Below are 13,186 nucleotides of genomic sequence, written 5' to 3' on the forward strand. Positions count from 1 at the left end.
AGCAGTATATTGAACAGACATACGTACTTCACACACACATACACACACACACACACACGAACTTTCCATAAATACAAAACGTACACAAAATGAAAACATAGCTGTATCCACTGCCACGAGGGTGTGACGCTACATCATGCAAAGGCCAAATACAATAATACAAACACAAAATTCTGACCGTGGGAACGGCAGAGAATTCAACCACCTCAAGGAAGAGAGGTGCAGGGATACGGGCAGAGATGCACGGGAGCTGCAGGGATGCAGGCGCCATTCCAAGTACTAGCCTGAAGTAGTACTGTCAAGTATCGTTTCCATGAAATGCACCAGAGTGAGGTACACACATATCGTGAAGTCGAGGGAGAAGCTTGCCAGCATTTTCTCGACAGGTATTCAATATTGGAGAGGTATTCTATCTCTATCTCTCTCTTCTATCTATCTCTATATTCGACCTGGTGATATTCTATACGTTCAGATACTCTGTGCGAGTTTGTAGTATCACATAACGCAAAAGTCCTATATTCTGGGCGCCAACCCGTGAACGTCTGCACATAAATATTTTGCTATTCTAGTAGCTGTATTGTAACACACTCACGGGTTTATTAATCAAGGTAAGTCAGCTGCATATACTATCGAGATCCACATCCGTATAGCAGTCATTCCGTAGCTCTGAAAACCGTCCTCGAGAGAGAGTCCTTTTCCCTTCTTCTTCTTCCTCCTACCTATCCGCAGACTACGCCCCACATGGTCCGCCGTTTGTTACCCATCCCTCCGTGGATAGTACTGTTGCGAGCCGCTGAGGAGGTAGGTGGCCAGGTTGACCAGAAAGACGACGTATATATTTACATAATGCATAGACGAAGACAACGAGTGGGCTACAGCTGCCCGCTTAAGTAGCCGATGCGCAGTGGGAAAGGGGTTGATGGCCATGAGGGATTCCGGGGAGCTGTCCTTGTTTTCCCTTTTCTTCAGAGAGTGGAAGAAATCCGGTGGTCGGAGGGAAAATGTCCGCCCGGATAGCTCGGCATGCCCAAAATGGCGAAGAGGGACTGTCCTGTAGCTGGGATTTTAGCGATATGGAGTCACAACAGCTCGTCGCCGCCCCGGGTTGACCTCGGACGAAGAGCAGCCCAACGCTGGTAGGCGGACGAGGTTGGGTTTTCCGAGCCAGATGACGAGGGGCAGGTTTTCGACTGACGCAGAAGAACCCCAAATATCTCCACAGCCGAACTATGTCAAGGTGAAGGCTTCAGACATAGGGTAGATCCTCTCCCTTCTTCACACATTGGTCGATCTAAAAGACTCGATAGGAGTCGATGAAGCAGCCCTTCTTCCCAACGGGTTTACGGCAGGCACAGCCTTTTCTCTTGCGTAGGTGCTGGACCGCTTCGAGCAAAAACAGTTATGAGGGGCAAAAAAATAAACGGAACAAAAATCCACAGATCCGTCGCACAGCTTAGAGTCATTCGCCCATGCCACCAGTCAGCCAGGATTATGTACAAATAAAGATATACTCTAGCCAAATTTTGGTTCCCCCATCTTTTTGCCAACGGACAACACCCCTATATCACCACTGAATGCAGCACGATCCATTCAGACACGGTACAATAAGCAAATATGCTTTTTTTTTCACCCTTTGTGCACTAAGAGTACAACACAAAAAACACTTTCTTTCTTGCTTGCTTTGAGAGTTATATACAAAGAACAGGAGTCAATAGATTGCCCAAGTGTACTCAGACACGATAAATGTCCTGAACAGCAGATTATCCAGGTTGCTTTCCACCAAAATCACTTAGCAGCGACTGAGACAGTTTGCGTTGGCATGCTTTTTGCCCCTTTTATAACGTACAACGAAATCGTGCTGTTGAAGCGAATGACTCCAGCGAAGTAATCGGCCGTTCTTGCCAGACATCTGGTTCAACCATGTGAGGGGGCAATGGTCGGTTACCACGATAAATTTTGCACCATACAGATAACAGGAGAGTTTTTGGGTGGCCCACTCTAAACAGGCGCATTCCTTTTCCGAAGCGCTGTAAGCTTCTTCCCTCAGCGAAAGTTTTCGACTGCCGTACAAAATAGGGTGCTCCTGTTTGGTCTCGTCTTCCTAGCACAAAACGACCCCCATCCCTCTGTTGCTCGCGTCGCATTGAACAATGAAAGGCTTAGCATAGACGGGAGCTAGAAGGACAGGCGGTTCCGATAACGCTTTCTTTAAGCTACAGAATGCGTTCTCCATTTCTGCGTACCACTTTATCTTAGTGGGTGCTGCTTTTCGGAGCGCGTCGGTCAGCGGACTAGCTAATTCCGAGTACTGTTTTATGTAGCTTGTATAATAACCCGTCAGACCCAGGAACGCTCTGAGTTCTGTTTTGTGCTGTGGCCTAGGGAAACCTGCGATGGCTGACACTTTCAACTCGGCTGGTCTGCGGTAGCCTTGCCCTACTCTGTGACCCAAATACAGGGCCTCAGCCTGCCCAAGATGACACTTTGTTGCTTTTAAGGTCAAACCCGCACGCTTTAGCCTTGTGAAAATGTCGCGGAGGTGTTTCACGTGCTTCGACCAGGAGTTGGAAAAAGTGGCCACATCATCAAGATATGGTAATGCGTATTTCTCCGCTCCTCGTAGTACCTGGTCCATCAAACGTGAGAGGCAGAAGGGCGCATTTTTCAAACCGAAGCTTAACATTAATGGTCGAAAACTCCCCATCGGTGTCGTAAAAGCCGCGCACCTTTTTTCCTTTCCGACATTGGCACTTGCCAGTAACCCCTGACAAGGTCCAATGTGGAAATAAATTTAGTGCCTTGCTGACCCTTTTCACACATTCTTCCAGATTTGGAATCGGGCATACCTGGGTAGTCGTAACGGCATTCAGTTTACGGTAGTCGATGCACGGGCGTGGCTCTTTCCCCGGATCCTCGACAATGATCATGGGACTCGCATTGTCGCTCTAAGCTTCTTCATGACATTCAAATCCTGCATACGTTGAATTTCTCTTTTCATTATTGCTTCTTGTCGCGGGGATATTCGATAAGGCCTAGAACGTACTGGCACGTCGGTTGCAAGCTCGATATCATGACAGATTAGGTGCGTCTTCCCGGTTTGTCAGAGAATAGGTCCCCGAAGTCACTGATCAGTTCCCGTAATGATTCCGATGATTCGTCTACTTCTGAGTCGTTCAGACTTCCCTCTGCTACTACAGTTTTCACAATTTAATAATAATAATAATAATAATAATTTTTATTTTTCATCACAATTTTTTACAAGTCAAAAACACCTGCTTAAGCCAAACGGCTTGTTTGCAGGTTGCAGACAACAGCACCATACTTAACTCTTTGCCAGATTCTTCTGACATAACTAAAAAAAATCATTAAATAGGAAGATACAGTTCATATGAACAACAAGCTAACACACAAAATGAATTATATAACACAAATAGAGTACTAACACGCACCACTACTACAACCACACTACTACAACTACATATCGTTACTATTTACTACTCCTATCATACAAACTAACTACTAGCTTAAACCACAACTCAAAACTTAAACTTACTGTATGTAACATATACGCTAACGCTAGGAGTGTTTTACATGTACAACAGCCACTTTTTTATTTCTTTTTTGACACTAGACATAGATTTCAGCTTTTTGAGTTCATCCGATAGTTTGTTAAATTCATGGGGAACAATATAATTCCTAGTACATTTGCCGTATTCTGTTTTACAAAAGGGAATTTTATAATGTGTACCAGATCTTAACGCTATGCCTCTTTCTTCCAGTATCTTAAATTGAGTTAAAAAGTAATATTTGCATAAGATATTATATTTAAATAAATCGCTAAATTTTAATATTCCCGACTCTACATATATATTCCGAGATACATCATTATAATCAATGTAGGGGACAATGTTTCGTAACAATTTCTTATGCACAGACTCTATTTTATTTTTTAAGTATTGCGCACAATTCCCATATAATGTTATTCCGTAGTTTAATGAAGACATACCCAACGCAAAATAGATAGATCTTCTAATACTGAATGGTGCATTTCTTTTGATGAAGTACAATTGTGCCGAAACGGAGCGAAGTTTCTTACAGACCTTATCAACTTGCGTATGCCATTTCATATTATAGTCTAGGTACATTCCAAGGTACTTTATACTATCCACATACTCAATCAGGGGGCAATTAGTACAATTACAAAAATCACCATGCAATTTTATGGGTAATTCCTTAAATATTTTTCGCGGATGTCTAAAGACAACCACCTTAGTTTTCTCTACATTCACCGCGATTTGATTTTGTCTGTACCATTCCATTAATTTTTGTAGATCACCTTTAATAACACTCACTGCTTTTTCATAACTATGATTTGCAACCACTAGCGCTGTATCATCAGCAAACTGATATAACTTCCCCTGCAACGGTACCTTGGAAATTTCATTAGCATATATAATAAATAAGAGCGGCCCCAGCACAGAGCCTTGCGGGACACCATGTGACAAACTTAACTTAGGACTAAAAAAGTTGTAAATTTTTACGGATTGACATCTGTTTTCTAAATAATTTCTAAACCAATCATATATATTTCCTCTTATTCCAACAGAATATAACCTACTCAGCAAAATTTCATGGTTTATCGTTTCAAATGCCCTTGAAAAATCTATAAAAAGAGAGATAGCAACCCATCCACGATCCAACAATCTATTTACATCATCATTAAAGTCTTCTAACAGATGAATTGTACTTTTCTTAGGCCGAAATCCATATTGAGAATCACTAAGTATTCCCATTTTTTCCCAAGAAATCAACAACTATTTTACTGACATATTTCTCCATGATATAACATAGGGTTGGCAAAACAGACACAGGTCTATAACTTAAAATATGATCTTTAGGCCCTTTCTTGTAAATGGGTCTTATTACTGCTGTTTTAAGACCGTCAGGTATCTTACCAGTTTTGAAAATACCATCGAACAAGTGAAATAGACATTCTAAAAGGACATCAACGTTTTCTTTAATATCACGAGATCTAATGCCATCATAACCAACAGCTTTATTATTTTTCATACGTTTCACTATGTGCAAAATATCTTCCCGAGTTATTTCAGGAAAATGTATTGAATTACTAATCGACGTTCTGTTCACACCTGTATGATCTGATTTTATATTGTCACACAATTGATTAATAGATTCCAAATATTTCATATTAAATTCACTGGCCAAGTTAGGTACGTTCTCAGCTTGGCCAAAGTTTTTTAGAATAGTTACATCCACGCTTAGCTTAGTGTTACGACCCATTAATTGATTGACTAAATTCCACTGTCGTGCCGGATCCTTGGATTCAGCAAATTTATTCCAGAAATAATTTCTTTTCGCGAGCCTAACCAGGGAATTAACCTTATTTCTTAAAATCCTGTAAGTCTGTTTTTTTCAGTGGATCTCCAGGCTGATTCTTGTACTCAGCCCATGCCTTTTGCCGTTCTTTTATCAACTGTTCTATTCCTTTATTTACCCATACATTCTGTGGCTTCCGTTTTTTAACTAAAACTTTCTCCTCGGCGAGCCTGTATATATTCCTAAACGTATCTACGATTTGGGTATACATGACAGCAGGATCCCTTAAATTCTGTATTTCAGTCCAGTTTGTGTCCTTTATCAATCTGTCCACTTTTCCATTGTTCAGTGTTATTTTTTCTTCATCGTTTTTTCGACACGGTACATTGTCCGTCATAACAAGAGTAACAAAATAATGATCGGCAACTCTTTCCCTAATAACACTTCCAGTGCAATGCCCATTAACATGCCGTACGTTAATATGATCAATACATGTGGCAGTAACATTTCCACTATATACTTCTTCTCTAGTAACATCACTGATTGCGGGATACATCCCAAACTGCGACATGGCATTCAAATATTCATTTACAGTACTGTTGTTTTTCCTAATATCAATATTGATGTCACCAACAATAAACACAGTACGTTGTTTGTTAAGTTCAAGCCACTGAGAAAGCTCAAAAATGAAGTCTTGAGTGGAGGACTGTGGAGGTCTGTATATTGCAAGCACAGTTACCGATCTTCGGTCTTGTTTTAGGTCCATTAATAAAGCTTCAGCGCACGTAAACGCAACATGCTTTACTGTAACATTCCATTTTTTATTTACCAGTACCAAAATTCCTCCACCTCTTCGATCTCTTCTATTATACCAAATAGGTTCAAAATTCTCAAGGCTATATATGGTCACTTCCTCATCACATGTATTCGTTTCAGTAAGTACCAGCACATCAATCTCATTTAAGAAGTCTTTTACTAACACTATTAGTTCATCCCAGTGCAATCTTATACTTCGAACATTGGTATGTACAACAGCAATACAGGATGCTGAATCTTGATTGGCCATAATATTAGACCACCATTCACTCATGGATGGAAAGGATTGATTCAGCATTATTTAATGTTTAAAAGTTCATTTTCTGTCGCTATCCTTAAAGCCTTAGCTCCTTCAACCTCCCTGACATAAGTAACTCCTTCTTTAGTCCACACAAATTTATATTGCAAGGTTTTCGCTCGTGCCCTTGCTTGAAAAAAAACATTTCTGTTTGCTTGTGTCAGATTTTCATGAATGAAAATTTGATTATCTGTTTCTTCACGCAGTTTACGTTTATTTTTTAACCACTGCATTTTATCGCTCCTGTTAACAAATCTCACAATCACATAAGGCGTTTTCCCTTTCTTAGAAGGCACACGATGTATAGCCTCAACTCGATCCTTATCAGGTTTAGGTATACCCAACTTTACTGCAATGGTTCCAATTTTTTCAAGAAGATCCTCATGTTGTGTCTCAGGAATGCCATGAACCTCAAGGTTATTTGATCTGCCGTATTGTTCTAACTTATTTAAATCTGCTTTTATAGTATCTAGCTCTTCTATCTTGCCTAAACTGGATTCCAGTTTGACAACCCTTTGCTTAACTTCGGAAATTTCTTTCTGCTGACCTTCAATCTTCTCAAGAATAACATCGTACTTGTCTGAAAGCATCTGCATGGATTTTTCAATTCCATTTACAGTATCTTTCATCAATACAAGCTCATCGACCTTTTCCTTGATAGGTGCCAATACTGCCAGGGTACCCATGATTTGTGATAACTGATCCCGAATGGTTTGGTTGGAAGAATCCAATCGATTAACTTCCGCACTCGTAGCATTTGCGGACTTGCCCAGGCCAGATTTACAAGTCTTACATTGCCATTTTTCGCTCAACGTTATCCTTCGAGACCTTGATATTCCCTCTGGGACATCAGAGCACTCCCCAAGGTGATACTCAAACTTGCATACTATGCATTTAATCGTAATTGTATCCTCGTGGATAGGCCTGTGACATGCCAGGCAAACATCGTCGCTGAGGGACATTTTTCAATTTATATAAACAGACAGCGGCAGGCTTGAGAAATACAACCAGAAAAACAGTCTCACCTGCGTGAACAGATAGGGTTAGCGTACAGCCTACAATCTGAGTGACCTGCCGCTGTCTGTACAGTAACATCCGTCCCGCCGCCTTTAAACGTTGACTTTTGATGCCCTGGCGGAAAAACTTGCTGTGGAATCGTACCAGATCAGAAGTGTGGGCGTTGGTTCCCTGATGATGGCATATCTCGCTCCACGACGCCTTCGATGCTCTTTACTACGCGTTATCACCTGCGTGAACAGATAGGGTTAGCGTACAGCCTACAATCTGAGTGACCTGCCGCTGTCTGTACAGTAACATCCGTCCCGCCGCCTTTAAACGTTGACTTTTGATGCCCTGGCGGAAAAACTTGCTGTGGAATCGTACCAGATCAGAAGTGTGGGCGTTGGTTCCCTGATGATGGCATATCTCGCTCCACGACGCCTTCGATGCTCTTTACTACGCGTTATCACCTGCGTGAACAGATAGGGTTAGCGTACAGCCTACAATCTGAGTGATTTCTTCCGTGTTAGGCGCTAGAGAACTGATTTCGCCCCATTTGAGAATTTCGGCCGGCTGTTCCCCGGGCATGTTCAAGGCAACGCTTACGACATGGGTAGATTCAATGTAAGATTTCATTCGGTTTGTGTGGTACGTTCGGACCTCTTTCTTTCTGCCCCGAAATTCTACCATATAAGTGGTGTCAGCAGTTTTCGCAGCACTTTAAAGGGACCTTCCCAGTGTACCTGAAGTTTATTAGCCCGCATGGGTCGGAGGACCAGTACTTTATCTCCCTCTTTATATGTTATCGGGCGGGCGTTACGATCGTAGTAGGTCTTAGCACGTTCCTGAGATTCTCGCATATTCGCTTCCGCGATCTCCCTCGTATCTTGCAATCTCTGCAGAAGGTCCAAGACGTACTCCACAACAGTCCAGTCGCCACTCTTGCCTTCCCAGTGTTCCCTTATTAACCTCATGGGTGGATGTAGTTCACGCCCGTGCACAAGTTCCGCGGGGCTGAAACCTGCCGTCTCATGTGGTACGGAACGCAAAGCAAACATGGCCCCAGGTAGGCTCGACTCCCAGTCCGTTTTGTACTCGTGAGTAAGTGCTCGGAGGACGCACTTCAACACCGAGTGCCACTTCTCAACGCTGTTGCTTTGAGGGTGGTTTAACGAACTGTGGATAACTCGGATTCCGCATTTCTCCAAAAAGGTGGCTGTCCGTGCGCTCGTAAATACTGACCCGTTATGGCACTGAATTTCGCTCGGAAACCCGATACGCCCAAAAACCGATAAAATACCGTCAGCGATCTCGGAAGAACACTGCTCCTTCAGTGGAATCTGCCTCGGGGAATTTAGTTGCAGGGCATATCATCGTTAGGATATACCTGAAACCCGATCGAGATGCAGGGAGAGGCCCGACAACATCAATACCAAACCGGCGGAAAGGTTCGGAAATGATAGGCGCCAATGCAAGTGGTGCTTTACAACGCTCATTAGGTTTGCCCACTCTCTGGCATGTGTCACATGCCCTCACGTATATTTCCACGTCCTTAAAGCAGCCTGGCCAATACTATTCCTGAAGAAGGCGTTGTTTTGTCTTACGTACACCCAGGTGTCCGGCCCACGAGTTACTGTGACACCGTTGGAGGATATCGGCGCGCAAACTCTGCGGTACAACAAGCTGATCAGTTACTTTTCCCTTCCGTTCTTCATAGTATCGGTAAAGTAGGCCATCCTGTACCACGACCTTCATATTTTTATTCGCGATTCCCTCTTTGTGCGCATCGCAGATTTTTGCTAGCGTCGCATCTTCCTTTTGGAGTCTGATTACTTCATCCTTGCCGACCTTAGTTAGACTTTTCAGCCCTCCATTTGCCGGCGCGAGGTACTCGCCAAGCTGATTAACGTCAGGGTCATCCGACTCCACACTGTTCTCGCTGGGTACCTGATCATTGCTTCCCTGAATATTCTTATTCTCTTCAGACTTTTCGGCTTCTCTCATTCTTAGCTTGCGTGCTTTTGCCCTCGTTACGGCGAATACTCCCTCCTGATCAATTTTGATACCCGCCTTTCGCATTAAATGAGCTGTACGATTCGATAGCAGGTAGAGATACTTCTCAGGTAGCTTATCAGACACTGCTGCCTCCGTACGGAATTCCCCAAAAGGACCCTGTATACAAACTTCCGCTACCGGTAGGCACACACTTTGCTCTTCCATAACCTGCCTGATCCAGACGGACTTTGACACGTAGTGTTCGGGGGGAACGAAGGACGAGTGTGCAAGATCAAGGCTAGCTCCACTGTCACGCAACACCGTACAACGACGACCGTTTATGTGCAATTCGTAAAGGTACGGCTTCATTAGTTCATCCTCTTCGTCATTGCTGTCACTCTCGTAAGCTAGGGCAACGCGCTGTTTCCTACAGCCTGCGGCGATGTGACCCTCTTCTTTGCATCGGTGACAGACAATGGGTCGTTTCTTTTCGAACGCTTTCGTTTTCTGCCTTTCGTCGCGCCCTTCCCTACGCTTACTGTCCTCGTTTACGGGATTATCCTTCCCGGACGCGTCGGCGGCATTATTTCGTGGTTCCCTTTTTGGAGCGTTTGCTGAAAAGTGCTTCCTCTATCTCCCTGGCATTTTCCCTTCTTTTAGGTCCATGCCTCTCAAAGCGATATACTCGTCTGCGCTTCTATGGTGACAACACCTGATTTTTCTCGTACCGAATTTCGCACCTGGTCGGGTAGCTCATTGAAGAATTGCTCGAGCGCAATAACTTACAGTATCTTTTGCCGGATTCCCAAATGCTTCCGCGCCTTTCATCCATTCCATGAGATTGGCTTAAATGTCGTACCCTCTCTCAGCGTAACTGCTCACGTTTCTGCCTTCGCTGTCACGGAACCTTAGACGAAATGCCTCAGCTGATAGACGAAACCTCTTTATTAGGCTCTGTTTTACTTTATCATAGCACTTCGCATCTTCCGCGGAGAGACGCGCTATGTTATCGGTTGGCTCACACGGTAGAACCAGGGGAATGAACGAGTAGCATATTTCTATTGTTGGGAAAAACTCTCGTGACCTCTGACGCCGGGCCAATCGTTGGGCCTCGGTAGAGTAGTTTTTTGCTTTGTTTTATTTTGTCTCCCTGGGTGACGGGTGACGTAAAGCAACGCTGCCGAGGCGTTCTTTTTCCCTTTCCCCTCTGTTCTCTCCCCCGCTTTGGCGGTTCTGGATTTTCGTTCGCATTCAGTGAAATAAATAAATAAAACGCGGAAGCGTTGGCTCTTTCTGTTGCACAAGGTGCTTTATTTTTCGAGATTGGTATTTCCAAATCACACATATGCAGTCTTCTGTATCTGCGCCAAACACAACCTTCACATGAACATTGTTTCTGAAGTTCGAGTAATATGCCGAAGCAACTTCGCATTCACTGTTAGCTGATATATGTCTCACGTGGAAGATTTCACAGTAGATCAGTAAATTCACTTCACAAGCACACAGATTCACAAATCCAGCATGACAGAAAACATGTCCATATCCCTTTGCTGCTTGTGTAGTGTCACATGTCAAGGCTGACCCGTCACAAAGGAACCTGTGCAGCTGCTAAGCCGAAAGATGATGTTCCAACCACTCAGAGTGGCATATCCATTCTATTGCGTCCATGCAGATGCTTTTCTGAAGCAGGTATGAGTTGAGCAGTACCTAGTTGATACCTGAGCAAGAAAGACCAGAACAGGGATAAGAAAACGCGGAAACTAAAAATTCTACCGGCCGAAATGTTGCGTATATGCCACAGGTGTGGTGCTATGCTGTGCTACGCTAAGCGGCAGAATGGAATAGGAACTGACTTACCTGCCATCGAGTGGAAAAACACTGTATTGATCCTTCTTGAATTGTTGTCGCGCCAAGCAAGCGAAGCAGACCTGCCTTCCACTTATCTATCACTGAATTTACTTGCAGAAGTCTCCAAGAGGATTCGAGTTTTGCAGAGTCAGTATCGACGGGCACTAAAAACCACCCAAAGCGGTACCGGCAAAGATGCTTTGCCTGCGTCCCTGCTGCACCATATTTCGAAACTTTACGGCGAGCTGCTCCGGCACCCCAGACACGGCGGTGCCGGCTTACGCGCGCCACGAAAAGGTTATAATGGTTTTCAAACCGACCAATGAGCGCTCGCATACCGGGGGACCGGCAACTGGAGCCAATGGGATGCTCTCGGAAGAGAACTCGCGCTTCGACGTAAAAAATGTGACGTTCTATGACGTTTGATGACGCTAAAGGCTCGCAGCGTCTCACTTTAGTCCGCAAAGGAACTCGCGAGTTTCATCCCCTTGGTAGAACCAAGGGGATGAAACTCGCGAGTTCCTTTGCGGACTAAAGTGAGGCGCTGCGAGCCTTTCGCGTCATCAAACGTCATGAAACGTCAAACTTTTTACGTCGAAGCGCGAGTTCTCTACCGAGAGCATCCCATTGGCTCCTGCGGCCGCTCCCCTGGTATGCGAGCGCTCATTGGTCCGTTTGAAATTATAACCTTTTCGTGGCGCGGGAAAGCGGGCACCGCCGTGTCTGGGGTGCCGGAGCAGTTCGCCGTAAAGTTTCGAAATATGGTGCAGCAGGGACGCACGCATAGCATCTTTGCCGGTACCGCTTTGGATGGCTTTTAGTGCCCGTCGATACCGACTCTGCAAAACTCGAATCCTCTTGGATACTTCTGCAAGTAAATTCAGTGATAGATAAGTGGAAGGCGCAGGTCTGCTTCGCTTGCTTGGCGCGACAACGATTCAAGAAGGATCAATACTGTGTTTTTCCACTCGATGGCAGGTAAGCCAGTTCCTATTCCATTCTGCCGCTTAGCGTATCATAGCATAGCACCGCACCTGTGGCATATACTCAGCATTTCGGCCGGTAGAATTTTTAGTTTTCACGTTTTCTGATCCCTATTCTGGTCTTTCTTGCTCAGGTATCAACTAGGTACTGCTCAACTCATATCTGCTTCAGAAAAGCATCGGCATGGACGCAATAGAATGAATATGCCACTCTGAGTGGTTGGAACATCATCTTTTGGCCTAGCAGCTGCACAGGTTCCTTTGTGACGGGTCAGCCTTGACATGTGACACTATACAAGCAGCAAAGGGATATGGACATGTTTCCTGTCATGCTGGATTTGTGAATGTGTGTGCCTGTGCAGTGAATTTACTGATCTACTGTGAAGTCTTCCACTTGAGACATCAGCTAACAGTGAATGTGAAGTTGCTTCGGCATATTACTCGAACTTCAGAAACAATGTTCATGTAAAGTTCGTGTTTGGCGCAGATACAGAAGACTGCATATGTGTGATTTGGAAATACCAATCCCGAAAAATAAAGCACCTTGTGCAACAGAAAGAGCCAACGCTTCCGCGTTTTATTTATTTCACTGGATGCGAACGAAAATCCAGAACCGCCAAAGCGGGGAGAGAACAGAGGGGAAAGAGAACCCCTCGGGCAGCGTCGCTTTACGTCACGCGTCACCTATGGAGACAAAATAAAACAAAGCAAAAAACTACTCTACCGAGGCCCAACGATTGGCCCGACGTCTGAGATCACGTGAGTTTTTCCCGACAATAGAAATATACTACACGTTCATTCCCCTGGTAGAACCGTCATTAGTCTAGCCGGCCTCGAATCCCTCGCATAGTTCTCCCTTTCGCACGCACGTTCGAAATTTACTAGAAATAGACCGATGTCCTGCCCTATC

This window comes from Ornithodoros turicata, chromosome 2, assembly GCF_037126465.1.
Source record: "Ornithodoros turicata isolate Travis chromosome 2, ASM3712646v1, whole genome shotgun sequence".
In the NCBI taxonomy this organism is placed as follows: Eukaryota; Metazoa; Arthropoda; class Arachnida; order Ixodida; family Argasidae; genus Ornithodoros; species Ornithodoros turicata.